Consider the following 17435-nt stretch of genomic DNA (forward strand, 5'->3'; position numbering starts at 1 on the left):
CAGAATAAAACCCAATCCCAGAAAGTGGCACATTCCCTTTTGCTGAAGAAGCGACGCGAAGCTCGGGGAACCAGCACCAACAAAAATCTGATTTTTTTTCTGCTTCAGCATGAAACAAGATGTAGAAGGCAAGAATTCCTTCTGGAGTGGGAATGCTGGCTGCTCCGGAGCTGCTGGGATGGAGATGCAGTCAGAAATAGCTGTGCCATGTGCTCTGCACATGGGGAGGGTGCAGCTGATTACAGCCCCGGCGCAGGGAAAAGAACGGGAAAGGAAACTTCCAAATCCACATAATTATACCTAAAATACAGCGCTGTCCACTCTTCACATGGGCCAGAGACAGAAAGAGTCTAGAATTTTAAGAGCTCGCAAATAAAATATGATATAGCTGGGAGAACTCTTGGAATGACACGGAATATTTTAATTGATCCCTGCCAAAAATAAAATTGCCGAGACTCCTCTGGGCTGGCTGCACCCCCAGCTTGGCCAAACTCCTGCCCTGGCTGGGCTCACACACCACATCCCTACCCAGCAGCCTGGCCTCAAGGACCTGACCGTGTGCCATGTGTTTTAGGGCCATTATTCCCTTTTTTCCAAGATCATTTCAGGAAGGGAACCACACAGCAGAGCAGCAGGGCTGTAGGAGAACCCAAAGGGAGGGTGATGGAGCACAGGTGGAATGGACCTTCCTTGTTGTTAAAACTAAAGCAAAACAACCAAAAGAGAACCCACGAAACCCCGGGTGATCCCATCTGCATCCATCACCAGGAGCATTGCCACAGGGCACGGGGCTCTGCTGAGGAGGGGAGTGCTGAGAAGCAGAGACCTGGCTGGAGAACGGAGTCTGAGCTCAGGAAATTCCAACCTGCTCCAGGGAGGAAACGAACCCAACTTCTCTCCAAGCAGCCCGAGTGTGAGCAGGGCAATAAACCTGCAGGGACACTGGTGGTGGACAGGGACAGCAAGGCTGAGAGGGCAGTAAAGGATGGGGAAGGCTGCAGGGCAAGGATGGAGAAGTGATGGGACAGAGGGGCTGGGGGAGGTGGGGAGGTTCCAGAGTTGAGTGAGGAGATGGGCACAGGCTGTGGGGAGAGGCAGAAGGAACCCAGCCTGCAGTAAGAAGGGGCTGTGGGTCCAGCTGACCCCACCAGTCCTCTCCTTAGGGCCCTGATTCCCTGAGGTGGCCCCAGGTCACTGCTCCAGGATGGGGCTGATTTAACCTGGCCCTAAATCCAGGAACTGCTCATCCTGGGTGAGCATCCCACCCACCCTGCTTTGCAGAGCTTTGGGGACTCTCCCCCAGCCTGGGCTTTAGCCAAAATTGAGATTTCCAAGAGACCACAGACCCCAAGACCAGGTCTGATGTTGATATCCCAGCCCAGAGCTCTCACAGGGACACAAGAATTCAGTGGAAGCACAAGGAAACACCAGCCCAGGCAGCACCACCAAACAACTGCCCTGTATCCATCAGGGAGAAACCCACAGCCTGGCCTGGAGAAAGAGCCAGGACCACTGAAACCTGCAGGAGGATTTGCATTGCCCTCAGGTCTCAGTGGGATTTGGGTGGTGGCTCCACCTGACCATGGGCTCCTCTCGGGCTGAACCCATCCCTGTCTGGATAACTTGGAGCCAAACAAAACCAATCAAAAAGGAAAATAAAGGGGGGGGGGGGTACAAAGGCAAGAGATTTCAAACATTCCCATACCCATATGCACCCCCTCCACCAATTCACAAATTAAAACCAGATGAACCTAATCTTTGTTTGGTTTTGGTTTGTTTTTTTTTTTCTTTTCCTTTCAAATTTGGTGGAAAAACGTTCTTACCCAGCCAAGCCCATCCGTGCCAATTTTCATCTCAGAAGGAATTTTTGGATGCTGGAGCAAGAGGATGGGAGCAGCAGATTTATGGCAGAAGTGCCATCTCCCAGCATCCGAGCTGGGCTGGCAGAGCCTGCAGCTCCAGTGTCAGCACAATCAAACAGCTTCAGGAGCTCTGCACCAGCCAGGAGGCAGGATGGAGACCCCAGGTTTCCCCACAGCCCCATGTGAGGGTCCCATCCCATGGCCCTCAGCACCCCCAGGAGTGACATGAACATCACTGCTGGGCTCCCAGCTGCTGGGGGACCCTGGGGGAGTTCATCCCATGGGTGATGGGTTGGCTGAGCTGGGGTGAACCTGGCCACTTGTTGGTTATTCCTTATGCTGGTTGTGGGGGTCATTCCCTCCTTTGCTCTTTTCCTTGGAATCTGAAGCACACACAGATGACTCCCTGTTTTGGGATAGGTTTCCCAGCCCTTTCTCTGAAGGGTTCTGGACCCGTGCCAGCGGGTACCACTGTTCAGGGTGCCAGTGGGGATACCCAACACGTTTCCTGCTGTCTGTCCCTGCTCCTGTCCCATGGCCTTCAGCAGCCAGACAGGAGCCGAGCTCTGCCCCTCACTGCTCTCCACCTCTCCAAAGCATTCCAGAAGGGATGTCTTGTGTTGGACACCCATGCTTTGTACAGGGAAGGGTTTGTGGAGATAAATGGATGGATACCAGACACCTAAAAATCCTAAAGCTTGCTTTGGCCTTTGTGGCTGGGGTGGGTTTGTCCTCACCCTTTGGCACAGCTCGTGCTGCCTGGGAAAGGTGCTGTGGCTCCAGGAGGATGTGGGACCCTTGGAGATAAGTGGTGATGGGCACTGGACATGATCATGGTTCTGAACAGCATGACCTCCAAGGAAGAAGGGAACAAATGGTATTGTTCAGCTTGGAGGAAAAGCGAGACAGGAAAACAGTTAAGTATTAAAAGCTGCTGCAAAACAGAGAGGAAGAATTTTCTGCATGTCACTATGGACCAGAAAAGAAGCTGTGGTTGGCCTGAAGCAAGGGAGATGTGGATGAGAAACCCCATTACCTGCTGCAATGCCAGGAGAAGCACAGCAGGAGCTTTCCTGGGCAGGCTGTGCCATCTCCATCCCTCGGGCAGGAAAAGGCCCTGGGTGCAACTCCAGGGCTTGAGGTGGCCAAAGCTGCTCTGGGGTGGGGTTGGATGAGGAGACCTCAGTTTGTCAGGGGTGCCAGGCTGCCCTTCTGGAATGTGGGGACCCCAAAAAAACCCCCAGTCTGCAGCTTGGCAGCCAGCACAGCCCTAAACACAACCAGCTGGAGAACATTGGCCTCAGAGGAGAGCAGTAAGGTAGGAAGATTGATTGACATTAAAGCTTGGATTAAATGAGTCATTTAAATCGATAAGGAATCAACCTGAGTTGAATTAAGTCACTTAAAGCTGATTTAAGTGTGCCCCAGGAACAGGCAGCTCCCCTGATTTAAGGACTTGTCTCCAGCCCTGCATCTGGGGCAGATGTTGGATTCCTCCCAGCAGGGCTGGGACCTCCAGGCCACAAAACTCTCAGGTTTGCAGGGCTAGGAGGAGAGGTTTGCAGACACACAGACCCATTTACAGCTGCCCACCCCCAGCCAGGTGGTGTCAATCCTCTGGAAGGTTCTGGGGACCACTGGGGCAGCACTGTGGGACCTTCTCTCTCCTTCTCCATCCCTTCCAAGCACCAGCTCACCAGAGCCCCAGGGACTCCCCCAAGGGCTGGGTGTGAGGAAGGCTCCGTGCAGGGTGTGGGTGTGGGAACTGTGATGTTCTGGTGACACCCAGAGGCCCTGGGGCACCTTCAGACCCCTTGCACATCCCAGCAAGCTGCCCCTCCATCACCCTGCTCTGAAGGGAATGACCCTGGGCTGGGACATAGAATGGTTGGAGTTGGAAGGGACCTTAAAGCTCCTCCAGTCCCAACCCCATGGGCAGGGACACCTCCCCCAGCCCAGGGTGCTCCCAGCCCCATCCAACCTGGGCTGAGACCCTGCCAGGGATGGGGCAGCCACAGCTTCTCTGGGAAACCTGGCCCAGGGGCTCAGCACCCTCACACCAAACAATTTCCTCCTCATCTCTAACCACAATCTCCCATTTTCCATTAAATCCATTGCCCCTCATCTTCTCACTACCAGCCCTTTTCAAAAGTCCCTCCCCAGCCATCCTGTAGCCCCTTCAGATGTTGGAAGGTTGCTATTATGTCCCCCCCCCAGAGCCTCCTCTTTTCCAGGCTGAACACCCCCAGTCCCTCAGCCTGGCTGCATGAGAGGTGCTCGGCCCTCTGAGCATTTTCATGGCTCCCCTCTGGACCCTTCCAATGTCTCCACATCCTTCTGCTGGGACTCTGGAGCTGGACACAGGATTCCAGGTGAGGTCTCAGCAGAGGGGCAGAATCATCACCTCTCTGCATCTGCAGCCTCCTCAGGAGATGGGGAGAGAATTCAGCCCTTGCAAGAAGTTCAAGGTTTTGGTTTTCTTTCTTTCTTTCTTTTTTTTTTTTTTTTTTTTTTGGAAACACTTAAGCTTGCCACCAAATCCCCAAACTGCTGAACCATGCAGCAGGGTTTAACCCCCCCAATCCTATAACCATGTGCCTCAGGCTCCAGGAATCCATTTACACACACACAGCTCATTCCCCATCACCTTCTCCCCATTTCCAGGCAGGGGCTGTGTCCAGCTCAGCCCTGGGCCATCCATCTGAGCCTTTCAGCACAGCAGCACAGCTGAAAGCACTTTGGTGTTTGGTGTCAGCCCCCTCGGGCCCTGGAGCAGGGAACACAGGTCTGCTGGGTGCAGCACCACGGCCACCAGGTGATGGTCTTGGCCACCAGGTGATGTCCTGGCTCCCTGGTGATGTCCTGGCTACCTGGTGATGATTTTGGCCACTGGGTGATGGTCTCCTCCCACTGCTCTTCCCCTCCCAGCTCCCTTTGGGGCTGCCTGCTGTTCCCCCCCCCCCAGTTCAGACACTTCTGAGCAGTGGGATAACCTGTGAGCATCCTCCCAGCCCTGGCTCTGCTGGCTCCATGATTCCAGCCTTGGGAATAATCGTGGAGCTGGGAACCCAGGGAGGGAGCTGGGAGCAAGGCAGGGATGCAGGGAGAAGACAATGAGCTGGGCTGTTGGTAGGAAGCAATTAATGCAGTGGTTCATTAGCGGGATGGTATCCACATGTGGAGGCTGGAATTGTCATCCCCTTTTAGTAGGGAGGAAAGAAATAAAAAAAAAAAAAAAAAAAAAAGACATAAAAAAGTCTCTTAAAAAGGAAAAGCAGCTGCCTCCTGCCAAGCAGGGCTGGGGCTGAGAGGTCCCTGTGGCAGCACAGTGCGTGGGTAAGAGAGGAAAATGATGTTTGGGCAGGCTCTGGGAATGGCAACAGGGAAGCACTGAGCCAGGAAAGCCAGGGGGAAAAAATATCTGTCCAGGTGAAGTTGAGGAGGTCCCCTCAGGGTGACACAACAGCCCAAGGTGGCTCCCAGAGCAGAGCTTTGAGGGCAGGAGGAAGGGAATGGGGAAGTTTGGGATTTCTGCTCTGTGTCCTCCTGAACTGGGAATGGGGACACTGGTGTCTGCCTGCCTTCCACTGCTTTGCCTCGGTTTCCCCTAGGAAATTCATCCCCTCTCTCAGCCCCATGCCTCGGGGCTCCAGACACCAAGTCCTGGTCCATCCCCAGCAGCAGATGAGCTGCACAACACCCAGGTTCAGGTCACCACCTTGCCCATCACCGGGCCTTAACTGCCAAGGAAGCCTGGAGGAAAGAGCATTTGCAAACCAGAAAAGCTGCAGAAGCTTTGGTCCTCCCAGGTAACACCAGCAAGGGGGAAAACAAAGCAGGTGGCTGTGTTTTACCCCAAAGCTGAGCCAGAGACACGGCCTGGAAAGGAGCAGGAGGGTGATGAGCCTGAGTGGGGTGTCAGAGGGGCCAGACCACCCGGAGCCACCAGCTCTGTGCTGTGTCATCCACCAAAAGCATCAGCTAAGGTGTCACAGCCTGTTCAGGTGACACTGGAAACACTCCAGGCTCCTTTCAGGGCAGTGTCCCAGGAACACCAGGATCGTGGCAATGCAAAGCAACCTTGCAATGGGCTCAGGAGGAAGGAGCAGTGTCAGGCTCTGCTCAGGTGGATGAAGAGACTGATGTCTGGGGACCTGCACCTCCAGACCTCACTTCAGATGATCTCCTGACGTCATGAATCACAGAACTATAGAACTGGTTTGCCTGGAAAAGACCTTTAAGGCCACCAAATCCAAGTATTAACCCAGCACTGCCAAGCCCACTGCTAAACCATATCCATCAGCACCACACCTACAGAGCTTTGAATTGAGAGGTGCCCCAGATGATTTGCTCTGGGCTGACTCAGTGTCCAGAGTCACCAAGAAAGTGGTTTTGAAGCCAAGCTGTCAGCAATACTGCCAGCTCTAGCCTTACAGCCAACCCCATCCATTGGGATGCTCTTTTCCTGACTCCAGGTGCTCAGCATCTCCTCAGCCACCCTCCTGCCCAGCCTGCAAGCTGAGGGTGAGCACAAAGGGAATTAACTCTCTCCTGACCACAGGCTTCTCCCCATCTATTTGGAACACCAGCAAATCTCTCCCTTCCTCACTCTTCACCATCAAAACCCCGGGGACCCCCATAACCCCCTAAACCCCTGATCTCAACTACCACCAGGCAGTTTTTCCTCAGTGGGATGGACACACTGTCTGGGGAGCACCAGAGGAGGTTCTTACAGCACCAAATCCCATGTCTGGAACCATCCAGGAGGAGTCTGGCATCCCACAGGATGCTGCAAAGCCCCCAGCTCCCCAGAGAACCTGGGCAGGTTACCTGGGCACCTATCTGCTCCTTCCCCTCATCGCTGCCTCTGCCTCACGGAAGGGTGAGAGGGGGAAAAAAAAATAATAATAAAAAAATCTGTTAACTTTCTGGACCACACAAGTGCAAACGGTGCTGGCAAATAACTCTGCTTGCCCTCTGACTTCATCTTAACAGCCCTCCAAGGAACTGGGGTCAGGAGTTCAGCAATGGCAGGAAAGACCTTCTGGGGGCTTGGGTTATCCCAAACATTTACTGTACTGCTCCCGACGCGTTAAAAAAAAAACCCTGCGACAGGTTGAGCTTTTTTCCCCCTTGGAGCTGGATGAGTTTTCCATCTGGCTCGTATTTTGAGTTGCTCAGAGTGTCCTCTCCTGGCTGCAAACACGTGTTCCCCCCCCTGCCCCGTAATTGTTTTAGCGGCTGTTTTGAAACATCGCGGCCCCGCACCCAGAAACTTCCTCATCAGCACAGTTGGTTAAACAAAAATTGATCCCCAGTCAATCAAACGCATCTAATAAGTTGTAGGTAAATACATGATTTCATCACCTCCAGCACAGCGACCCCGAGGAGCAGTGAGCTCACTCCATGTGTTGATGTCTCCCAGTAATAAATGGCTTTGCCCGGCCCCTCGTGCTAAGCAATAAATGATCTCACAAGACGTGCTGCTGGAATAAACTGAAACAATAAGAATGTGCAGGAAGGAAAATACTGCCCGTGGTGAGCTCCACTCCCCAGAAAACATGTCTGAGCTGTTAGGGACATAAATTAGCCGTAATAAATCTTATTGGTTGTTTCTTTAATGACATATATCTCCTGCCAAAATGGTGAATTCTTGAAAGGACTCTGCAAGTAGATTAAATGGTTTCTGTCCTTGGGAATGTGGAAGCTTTTATTTGTTTTTCTTAAAAGACTTTTAAATATCCTCACATTATACGTCAAACAGATGGCCAGAGTAAAGTCTCCTGACCCATTTAAACTTTTTTTTTTTAAAAAAAAAAGCTGGAATTAAAGCCCAGCAGCTTGTCTATGGCCGGGTTTGCTGGCCAGCACCTGACAAAACTCTGTGCCTGCAATGTGAAGGTTTAATGGCTGCATGGTGTGACTTTTAATGGCAATGCTGAGGAAACTAAGATAAATTAAAACCTAATTGGGAACGTTAACAGCTTTACCAGTCTACACATGTGGACCCCAGGAGAACACTGAGGGATGTTACAGACAGCTCCTGCTGCAAGCTCTGCAGCGGTGACCTCCAGCCCTGCTCCACTCTTTGTTACCTCCAGGCCCTGAAGCAGGGATAAAAATTGGGGTTTCACCCCACCTGAGCATCACAGAGAGAGCAGAGAGAGCTTTGTGTGCTCCAGAGGAGCAGCTTGCTCCAGGGCTGCTGGGAAGGATGGATGAAGGATGGAGGGATGGAGGGATGGATGGAGGGATGGATGGATGGAAGGAAGGATGGAGGGATGGATGGATGGATGGATGGATGGAGGGATGGAGGGATGGATGGAGGGATGGAGGGATGGATGGATGGATGGATGGATGGATGGATGGATGGATGGATGGAGGGATGGAGGGATGGATGGATGGATGGATGGATGGAGGGATGGAGGGATGGAGGGATGGATGGAGGGATGGATGGATGGATGGATGGATGGATAGATGGATGGATGGAGGGATGGAGGGATGGAGGGATGGATGGAGGGATGGATGGATGGATGGATGGATGGATAGATGGATGGATGGAGGGATGGAGGGATGGATGGATGGATGGATGGATGGATGGATGGATGGATGGATGGAGGGAGGGATGGAGGGATGGATGGAGGGATGGAGGGATGGATGGATGGAGGGATGGATGGATGGATGGAGGGATGGAGGGATGGATGGATGGAGGGATGGATGGATGGATGGATGGATGGATGGATGGAGGGAGGGATGGAGGGATGGATGGAGGGATGGAGGGATGGAGGGATGGATGGATGGATGGATGGATGGATGGATGGATGGATGGATGGATGGAGGGATGGAGGGATGGATGGATGGAGGGATGGATGGATAGATGGATGGATGGATGGATGGATGGAGGGAGGGATGGAAGGATGGAAGGATGGAGGGATGGAGGGATGGAGGGATGGATGGAGGGATGGATGGTTGGATGGATGGATGGATGGATGGATGGAAGGATGGATGGATGGATGGATGGATGGATGGAAGGATAATTTTCAGACACTGTTGCAACTTCTCTGACTTTGTTGTATCACCCTGGCTGATCTTTCCAAAACAAACCCAAAGTAACAAAACATAACCCAACCAACAAAACAAAAATCAACAATAAAACCATCCCACCCCAAACCAAAACCTGACAAACCCCCCACAACCCAACAACAAACCTCAGCACAACCCCCATGACCCCATCCAGACAGGGAGTTGCAAAGGCCCAAGGAAGCCATGGCCCCTGCTACAAATGGTACAATTGCAGCTGGGAATATTGCTCATCTATGGAAATAGAGTTCCAGTAAATGTATGGAAGTGTTTCACCATCCTGCTTCAGCCCTGTGCACTGCTTCACACCATCAAACCCTTTCCTTGGAGCACCAATGGACAAAGCTTCCCGTGTTATGTGCAGGGACAGAAAAATCCCCAGGAAGCTGTGTGGAAGCCACGGTTACATCCTCCAAAATCAGTAAATCAGCATTTTTGGGCCTCTATGCTGCAAAAACCTGCTTAGCCATAAGCTCAGAGCAAACCCCTCATCCTCACAAAGTGTGTTTCTGCGGGGAGAAAACAATCAGCACAAATCTTCAGTTCTGCAAAGCCCAATCTGAATATTGCCAAGAAAAAAAAAGAAAAGAGATGGGGTGTGGAGGATGGGAAATGCAAGGAAAAGCCCAAGAGACCTGAGGAAGAAGAATTTCATCTGGCAAATGAGAAAAGAGAGGGGGAATGAGAATTAAAAAAAGAAGAAAAAGGAAAGGGGGGATGAGAATTAAAAAAAGAAGAAAAAGGAAAGGAAAGGAAAGGAAAGGAAAGGAAAAGGAAAGGAAAGGAAAGGAAAGGAAAGGAAAGGAAAGGAAAGGAAAGGAAAGGAAAGGAAAGGAAAGGAAAGGAAAGGAAAGGAAAGGAAAGGAAAGGAAAGGAAAGGAAAGGAAAGGAAAGGAAAGGAAAGGAAAGGAAAGGAAAGGAAAGGAAAGGAAAGGAAAGGAAAGGAAAGGAAAGGAAAGGAAAGGAAAGGAAAGGAAAGGAAAGGAAAGGAAAGGAAAGGAAAGGAAAGGAAAGGAAAGGAAAGGAAAGGAAAGGAAAGGAAAGGAAAGGAAAGGAAAGGAAAGGAAAGGAAAGGAAAGGAAAGGAAAGGAAAGGAAAGGAAAGGAAAGGAAAGGAAAGGAAAGAGAAAGGAAAGGAAAGGAAAGGAAAGTGCTGTGCAGGAGAGCTGCCTGCTCTGCTGTGGGGCTGGAGAGGGAGACAGCACTGGGTGATAAAAAAAAAGCAGGAAAAAAGCAGCCTTGGGAAGGGCTGTACTTTATTATTCCACTGCCCCAAGAGAGCCACAGCCTTCCAGGGGTCACCTCAGCCTGGTCCCAAAACAAACACAGGGACAGCAAATTACCTCAAGAGGTACCAAATGTCCCCATCAGCCCCCAGGCACAGAGCAGCTCCCCAGCTGGCCATGCCACAGCTCAGGCAGCAAAACACATCCTGATTCCACTGAACTGTCCTTTTTTAATTATTAAGCACAATTGCCTAGAGGAGGGAGGCCCAAATCAGAATAATTTTAATATTCCTGTAGCATTCCAGCAGATGCCAGCATCCCTGCAGGATGGGACCCAGGGTTGGTACCAGCTCCAGCCTCTCTGTCCCCAGGTGGCAGCCAAAGAATTTGGGAGCCAACCACCCAAAGGGACTCAGAGCAAACTCATTCCTCCTGAGCCCCAGGAATGGCTCCTGATGAAAATGCCTCACCCTGTGGCTCAGTCTTCAACCCAAATCTCCTTGCTGGGGCTCTTTGTGTTTCTCACAGCTCAGGCAAGGGACAAACCCTTCCCACAAACAAAGCAATGAGGCAAAGGGATCAAATCAATTAAAAAAATATTTAAGCAATGAAACCAGGTTTAAAAGGCTTCAGGCAGATGAAGCCTTGGCACTTCCCTGCTGGACACTGAGCCGTGGGAGCTGTCGTGGCACAAGCTTCAGCTCTGGGTGAGATCTCCCCCAGGATCCCCTCAGCTGCACTCCAGTTGAGAGCTGGAAATGTCTGAAACCATCACTTGTGGCCTGCAGGAAATAAGTGGACAAGCAGTGCTTTTCAGAGCCTCCCAGAAACAGAGCTGAGTGTGGGCAGGACAAGGGTCTGGAAGCCCAGGGGTCCTGGAGGGGTTTGGTACTTGGGAACTGGGAGAAGTTTGGCCACAGCAATTGCAACACCTCAATATTTTGGTTACCAGTGAATACATTACATGGGTTTGGGTGGATTTCTAGAGGAAGATGCTCTTGTTCCAGGGATAAACACACTGCAGGTGTCCCTGGCAGCTCCATGGAGGCAATGATACCACTGGAAATTGGAAACACTGCCAACATCCACATTTCTGTCTTTTTTTTTTTTTTTTTTTTAATTGTGTCATTACCCTGTCAGCAGAGCGTGCTTCAGGAGCCACTTCAGGGATCTGCTGAAGGATCAGGTTATTGGAAAGCAAAAGAGGGCAGCAAAGGATAAACGTGAGCATCTCCCCTGCTGCCAAGGAGATGGAGCAGGGGGGGTCAGGGGGCTCTCCCTGTGGGGCAGGGTTTGGGGTGACCTGGCAGCTGCTCAGAGGTTATTGTGAAGGAGGAAAAGGGGTGCACTGCCCCTGGTACCACCCCAGCTGGGAGAGGAGTGGCAGCGTCTGCCCCTCTTACAGGACTGGTTTTTGGGGGAAAAAACGCCAGGAAGAAGAAGTTGCCCAGGGCCACCAGCCCTGAGGGTGCCCAGACCAGAATAACTGCAGCCAGCCAAGGGATGCTGCCTGGGGGGGCTCCAGCATCACACCCCCTCCTGCATTGCTGCCTTGGATAAAAATGGGTGCTAAACCAGCAATTCAGAGAGGGGCTGGAGGTGAGGATCAGACAAATATCTGTGCTCCCAGTGAGTGCTCTCCTGTCCCTCCTGCAGCCACAACAAAGCTTTTCCCAGACCTCCCCACTCCATTTCCATTCTGCTTTCCCATTCTGCTCCTGCCAGTTTGTGCTCATTGGCTCAAGCTATGCACAAGCTCCTGAAAATTGTCTTTACATTGACTTTTATTGGGCAATGAGGCATGGATGCTGTGTGCCAAACCCCAATCAAGCCTGAAAAAAAAAATTAAAAAAAAAAAAAAATCTTTAAGTGATGCTGCTGAATTGATTTTCACACCAGGATGCAAACAGTGCTGACAGGAGATGCTTTCTCATTACCCCAGCATTAATGCAGATCACTGCACTGTCATTGCCATCTCCTCTGGAGCAGGCAGAAGCCAGGAGAGGCTGAGGAGGCTCCAGCACATCAGGGGGACGGGTGTTTGCCATAAAAAAGTCAAAATGAGCCATAAGAAATGCCTCCAAATGTTTTCATTCGTGTTACAACCCACTGGTCCCTCAAGGCCACCAAGGCAGGATGCTGTGCCCCATGAGAGTGACCCCCAGGCCCAGGTGGAGCAGGGCTCTTCACTCTCAAAACCTCCCCCATCAGGGATGCAGGACAGTCCCCAAGAGCTAAACACAAGCTTCTCCCTTTATCCCTGTTCCCCTTTCCCTCCTCTTCCTCATCCCAGGGGAGGGAAGGGGAAAGCACTCAGAACACCTCAGCCCAGGGAACCTGTCCTGACCCAGCAGCATCCCCATGGAGCCACAAACCTGGGGCAGTGGCCCCGAGGTTCTGGAGCCCCTGAGGAGTAAGTGATGCCCCGAGGATGTTAGGAAGTACCTGGGATCAGAGCTGCCAGGGTTTGGCAGCCCAGGGATGTGCATTCTTCTCTTCCTTTCCTCAGTCTCTCTCTTGTATTCATATAAACCAGCCCCAGGTTGAGCCTCCAAAGCCTCCACACACACACACACACCCTGAGGAAGTTCTCTCCATATTTTCCTTCTCTTTGGTGTGGGAATTGCTACGTATTAAATGTCTTCAAAGGCTGATCCCAGCTGATGCCTCTGGCTCTAACAGGAGGGAGAAAATATCCGAGGGGAACCCTGGGGTGCACAAACCCATCCCAGCTTTGCTCACTTTGCCCAGCTAGAGTTTCTGGCAGGTTTTTTCCTCTGACTCCCAAGCTTTGCTCCATGAGCCCCAGGTCCGTGCAACTCATTAAAATAAAATTCCAGCCTGCAGGATCAACAGGGAAACGACACCAAACTATGTGAAATGTTCCTGTACCCCACCGAGCTGGGGCAGAGGGAGAGCAAAAATAGAAGGACACCAACACACTCCTGCAAACTGCTCCCAGGAGGAGCAAAGCAGGGTAAGAAGGGCCAGGAAAATAAAAGGAGGAATTCCCAGCAGGGATCTGGACACTGGGGCTGAGTCCTCCTCCCACCCTCAGCCTGGGCTGAGCAGGGAACTCGAGAGACTCAGCCAGAGGGAGGAAGGGAAATGCAAACAAGAAATGTGCTGGGGCTGGGGCTGGTCCAAGCTGCTGAAACTGAGACTCTGCTTCTCCTCTGACTCCAGGTGAGCCTTGCCCTGGAATATTTGGGGTGCAGAACTCTTGTCCCTGGGAAGCACCCGAAGTTTGACCTCCCCTCAGGACAGGTCACCCCTGAGTGCCACCCCCAGCACCCCAAGCACAGCTTCCCTTGGGCTCCATAAGTCAGAGCATCCTTGGACACCTTGCAAGGAAAACTGCAACATTACCCAAGCAGCTCAGCATCAGAGGAAGGATGAGCACAGGAGTGGACACGGGGAGGGCCACGGAGAGGAGCTGAGCCCTCCCAGTGAGGAGCAAACCCCAGTGCCTGAGCACTGCAGGGATTTATGGACACACAGACATCCCTGGGGACCTGCCAGCCCAGCAGGGACCTCCCCAGCCCTGGGTCCCACCTTGCAGACACCATTATTCCTGCACCCCATCCCCCTTGGTGCAGCCATCCCTGCCCCCAGCCCCAAAGAAGTCAGCACCGGAGGTGCCAGAAGGGATGGGGGAAAGCAGAAGGGACCTGCAGGAGCTGCTCAGCCCAGTAATGCTCATTCTGAGCAAGAGAGAGGTGACAGCAGCTCTGAGGTCAGCAGATTTGCTCCACAACCCCCAAATAATGAGAATTTTTGCAGCCAGAAAGCCAGAAGGTGAGAGTGTAATTTCAGGATGGAGGGGGCTAAATCCAGCCCCAATGGGCTGCTTCTGATTTCCACCAACACCCCTGGCCTTTTATCCAGTCATACACACCTAACCCCAGTGCTTTTACCTGGGCCTCCTCATTTCAGCTGAGCCCAGAGGAGCCCATCCCTGGGATGCTCCATCTTTCCTCCCCAGCAATATTCCAGGTCACTGTTCCCTCCCAGCTGCCCCCAGGCCCCCTCTTCCCCAATGGAAGCTGTGCTGGCACATCCTGCAGAACGCTGCTCTTAGAAGTAGCTGCAGCCTGTTTGAAATTAATACAGAATTAGAACCCTCCCACGGGAGGGTCAGTTATTAAATTATCCCCTAACTGCCTGAAAAAGGGGCTCTAGGCTTTTTTTGTTGCTGGTTTTGGGTTTTGTTTTCAAACCCTTAAAAGAAACATTCTAAGTGAGAAGTCCAAATAAATGAGTTTAAGATTTATAATATTAAAAAAAAACACAATAAAAGAAACTTTCTGCCCTATCCAGAGCCCCATCTGCACTGGCAGGTTGCAGCCCACTGTGAATGAAATGATGGGGAGAAAATCTCAGCAATCAGAGCAAAAATAGAAGTGGGAGGGAACCACTCACCCCAAGCCCTGCTGTAGGGACACAGAGAGAAAATCTGCATTTTATACAGAAACAGGGGCAGATTGCAGCACCTGCAGGACCCAAATCTGGGGCTGATCACAAGAGGAATGGGCAACCAAACCCAGCCTGGGGCTTTTTTTGGCACAGCCCTGGCAAATCAAACACTCAGCACAGTTTCTATGTGATTCTTGCAGCATCCCAGCTGAACCCAGCTGAGCAAAGCCCTCCAGAGCAGCAGGAAACCCTGAGCCCTGGGTTTTACCCCTGCCTTTCATTTCCACTGCTGAGGTGCCTGGGATTTTTGTCACCAGCTTTAACACCTGAAGGAATCCACAGCCCCAGGAGCAAGGGGCTGGTTTTTAATCCCTCCCCCCTCACTGTGCCAATAAAAAGATGAGTCCACAGAGTCCTCAGAGAGGGTGGGAGCCTCCAGCATCACTCAGTCACAAACTGTGCCCTCCTGTCCCTCCCCACACATCTGCCTTCAGGCACAGCCCCTCCTGGCCCCCTGATGTCCCTTCCAGAGAGGGACAACTCCTTCTGTGCTTCATTTGTGTTCTTCTGGGCCAAGGATGGATCTAGGGCTGGAGGCAGTAAAAAAAACCCAACACTCTGGTGTGATGCTCCTGTATAGCTCCAGCCTTTTTCTTGGAGAATTTAAGAGAAAAATGAACAAGCTTCTCATTTATTCTTCTCTCATTTCTTCTTCTCTGGGGGTCTTTTCCTCCCCTGGAAGCCCAGCTTCAGCCTGACACCCACAGGAGGTCAGAGGGAGGTGAACTCGAGATGGGTTTGGCTGCTCCCAAAGCCACTGCCATGAATTCCTGTCACCCAGGACAGGCTGGGATCCAGCTGAAATGGATGCTGGAGGGATCCAGGAGACCACACAGGTCTAGAAGTTGCCAACCCAAATGCCCCACATGGACCTGGAGGCTCAGGCACCCCCTGCAGACCCTTCTGCCACCACCACCTCCTGCATGGCTCACGGACACACAAGTCAGAACATCCAACATTAAATAATCCCACAGAACACCTCGGATGCTGTGGGGTCCCTGTGGAAGCCCCAGCACCATAACTGCAAAAGAAAGGTCTTCAAAGCCAGGCAGAGTTCTCCCTGGAGGTGCTCAGGGCCCGGCTGGATGAGGCTTTGAGCATCCTGGTGGAGATGAGAGGTTGGTGATGATCCCCAAGGTCCCTTCCAACCATTCTGGGATTCACCTGCTCCTCCAGGTGCTGCTCTCCAGCCGTCAAGGAGCCAACTGCTCACCTCCCCCCTGAGGCATTTCAGTAACAAGTTGGGATTTTAATATTCAGTAACAAATTGGGATTTTAATAGTTTGGCTGAGCCTGAGCCCTCCCAGTGCTTCTCCTTCACACCTTATCTCCTACAGCTCCAGGACAGCAACTGGGCTCCTCTTCAGCCCTTCCACCCTCCCAGACTACACCCACCAAAGCTACAGCATGGCCAAAAAAAAAAATTAAAAAAAAAAAGAATTAAGCCTAAAGCTTTCCAGCCCTGTAAGACACATGATTCATAACCAAAACACCAGGGGAAAGGAGCAGATCTGCTCAGTTCTCCCCCACGTTACTGGCAGGTTCTGTAACATTCTCTGCTCTTGGGCTGAGGTCCAGAGGCACCATGTTTAAGTGTAGGAAAATATAGGTTCATCTCCAGCTGTGGGCAGGGAGGAGCAAGCCTGGGCCCCACTCAGAGAAGGTCTGGGCCATGAGGCTCATCCAGCACTCCTTGTGCCAGGGGATCCTGCTGAGGCAAACCCTGTCCTGGTGCTTGGGTGCCTTGGGAAGGGTGCTGGGCTCCTGCTGCCTCCATCCCACCTCCTGGAATGACACCTCAGCAGCTCCTCCCTGGGGTGAGTTCAACCCTCAGCTCTGGAGCCGTTCCTGCTTCCATCCCATGGGGAAAAGGGTCAGTGGGATGGGATGAGGAGCCCGGTGTGGAGGGGCAGGGATGGGAGAAAGCCCTGAGGAAGCAGAGAGTCCCTTGCAAAGGCTCTGGTAAAGCAGAAACAAGAGGAAGGAGTTTGTGTTGTCCTGGGCTGAGCAGGAACCCAGCAGTCAGGCTGTGAGCCCAGCTCCAGCACGCTCAGCCCCAGGAGTCCAAAAATGGGGAGCTGAGCTCCAAAGAAAACAGCAGACAAGCTCAGAGACCAGGCAAATAATAAGGAGAAGGAAAATAATAAAACCTGGGCTCATTCCATTTTCCTTCCCATTTCTGACTCGGGGTCGTCTCCAGATTCCCTCCACAGCTCCCAAGCTTCCAGTTGTTGGGAACAATTCGTGCTCATCATGGCTGGGAAGGACCCTCAAGACCCTCACATCCATCATTCCCACACCACCTCACCCACTCCATCACTTCCCTAAATGCCACATTCCCAGTTTTTTAATGGGATGCCATCCAAGGATGGCAACTCCAGCACCTCCCTGGGCTTCCAAAGCTTCCCCACGCTTCCAATGAAATCTTTCCCAATATCCAACCTGAGCCTCCCCTGCTGTAACTGGAACCAGTTACCACTTGTCCTCTCACTGGTGACAGTGGTTTTCCCACTTCCCATGAATATTTGGCTTTTCTGGTTATGCAAATACTCAGTCCCCACATTTGTGCCATTTTTAACCCCGTGCTGGCCAGGGCTTTGCCCAGCAAGGAGGATTTGGGCTCAGAGCTGGGGAATCCAGATGCTGCCCTGAGCAATAAACAGATTTATAAATAAACAGATTTATCCCCCCAGCAGGAGCCACACTCAGACCTGGCTTTAGGAGGCAGAGAGCAAAATCTGGGTGAGAATCCAATGCACCACTCAGCTCAGCAAAGCTTCGTGGCAGGAGGG

The sequence above is a fragment of the Heliangelus exortis genome, chromosome 3 (genome assembly GCF_036169615.1).
Source record: "Heliangelus exortis chromosome 3, bHelExo1.hap1, whole genome shotgun sequence".
Classification (NCBI taxonomy): Eukaryota; Metazoa; Chordata; class Aves; order Apodiformes; family Trochilidae; genus Heliangelus; species Heliangelus exortis.